Source organism: Chiloscyllium punctatum, chromosome 24 (assembly GCF_047496795.1).
Source record: "Chiloscyllium punctatum isolate Juve2018m chromosome 24, sChiPun1.3, whole genome shotgun sequence".
Classification (NCBI taxonomy): Eukaryota; Metazoa; Chordata; class Chondrichthyes; order Orectolobiformes; family Hemiscylliidae; genus Chiloscyllium; species Chiloscyllium punctatum.
In genome coordinates, this window is record NC_092762.1 from 11879039 (window position 1) to 11881245 (window position 2207).

At 42.7% G+C, this 2207-nt stretch overlaps 1 non-coding gene across 1 annotated transcript; it reads right to left on the reverse strand.

Moving 5' to 3' along the window:
• Positions 1–1526: 1526 nt before the first annotated feature.
• trnas-gcu (transfer RNA serine (anticodon GCU)) lies at positions 1527–1608 on the reverse strand. The gene has a single exon. It is a non-coding gene; the product is annotated as a tRNA-Ser (tRNA).
• Between the last annotated feature and the right edge of the window lie 599 nt (positions 1609–2207).

Here is a 2207-nt window from a genome sequence, read left to right on the forward strand (position 1 = left end):
TGGGTTTCATTACCTTTCAGGAAATCAGGACTTCTTGTTCCTGATGCAGAGAGCGCAGCTCTACCAGGAATCTGTTTCATGCCTTCGATCAGTCAATACCCCAGCTCATCAAAGAAGGGAATAGTGCCTTCCCTCTCTCTGCACAGACGGACCGTTAATCCTTCATTCTCCTCTGATTCCACTTCCCAAAAAGTTTCAAAATATTGTCAAAACCGAGTCTCAGCTATTTCTTTTCTGCCTTTTCATACATAGGAGCTGCAACGATTGAGTGCGTTGGTTTCTGAAAACGAAACGTACCTATGTGCAATGTATTAGGCTCTTCCAGGATTGCCTTCTCTGACAACGGTGGGACATGACTGATGTTGTCTATGATATGGAAGTGCCAGTGTTTGAGTTGAGTAGACAAGGTTAAAAATTACATAATATCAGGGCAGAGTCCAGCAGGTTTATTTGGAAGCACTAGCTTTTGGAGAGCCGCTCCTTCATCAGGTGGGTGTTTTTCTGCAGAAACTTGGTGTGTGTGTCAATATGCGCGATCTTTTGGAAGATCATCTGGACTTCAACCGACCGTTCGTGGTGTCGACGGTACCCATGACGTGGAGGTGTTGGTGTTGGACTGGGGTGGATATATTTAATAATCACACAAAGCCATTTTAGATTCCAACAGTTGACAAACACCTGATGACGAAGCAGTGCATGGAACACTGGTGCTTCCAAATACGTCTGTTCAATACCATCTGGTACTGTGTGATTTTTACTCTGATAGCATTTGGTAATGTTTAACTGATCGAAGACAGTGAAAGAATTTTCGCTCGTGAAGATGAAAATTTCAAATATTATCCACCTCAGCATTACAAAAATGATTAGGTTGGATGTGTGATGAATCTCCACAATGCGCTTGCGCAAAGTAAAAGTTGAACTTACAACCGCCTGATGCGTAGCCAGCTATACGAATGGTTGTGCCACTGGCCAGATGCACAGCTGAGGTTTTACACGCTGCAGAGCTGTGGTGTTAACAAGGACATGAGCAATAGCAGTAACAGTCACAAGGTGAACAAAGAACAAAGATAATCACCATCATTGATTCACTTCAAATTGTCCTCAAAAAACGACCATTCACAATCTGATCAGCCAATCAATGAGGTCACTGCTGATCTTGGAAATTGCAACTGACTTTGCTACGTTTTCCCCAAAATTTGAAGTAATCTCCATCCTAATCATAACATCGCATATACCCAAAAATTTTCACCTTTAGATTACGTTAGTGACCTGACCGTATTTGCTGGAAATGAGTGAAAACGTCCTTCCGGTGATATAATCCAGTGCAGAGATGGCCAGAAATGAAAAGACAAAGACATGAAACATCACTCCCATTTCTCTCTGCACCAATGCGTTTTCCTGAGTTGAATATTTGCAGGACTTGACTTTACTATCTAAAGAATTAATTATTTTCCCGGGAAAGAGTCTTTCAACACGACAGCTGTGATCATCTGAAAACAGCACCACGAAAATGCCATTGATGACAGCGACGAGAGTGGGATTCGAACCCACGCGTGCAGATCACAATGGATTAGCAGTCCATCGCCTTAACCTCTCGGCCACCTCGTCACAGATACTGGAACAGCTATGACCTTATGAATAATTGAATTGGGTAAATTATGCAGAGCAGCAGATATTTCTCCCTGGTGTTGGTAAAATGATAAATAACATAGTACGGTTCCAAGACTATGGTCTGATCCCTGGGTTGTGGGGCAAGTGCACTCCCACTGTCACACAATGCACACAGTGATCTGAACAAAAATGAGGAAATGAATATGTAACAAGGTCTGTTGAATTCTGTGAAGATTTGAAGTCAACGGAATGAAGAACCCGAGACAGCAGGAGGTGTTCTTTCAATAAAGAGTTGAATAGAGCTCTTAAGGATAGTGGAATCAAGGGTTATGGGGATAAGGCAGGAACAGGATACAGATTGAGGATGTTCAGGCCATGATCATAATGAATGGTGGTGCTGGCTCGAAGGGCAGGATGGCCTACTCCTGCACCTGCTGTATATTGTCTATTAAATTGCCTGTGAGGAATTGTTTTCCAGACTGGAGGAGAGTGCATAGTGCTCAATGTCATTATTCGGAAGACCTAACTTCCGCTCAGATGTTTTTGACACGCACTTGTGTACAGAACAGACAATTTCAAAATCCAAAATAAGGCTA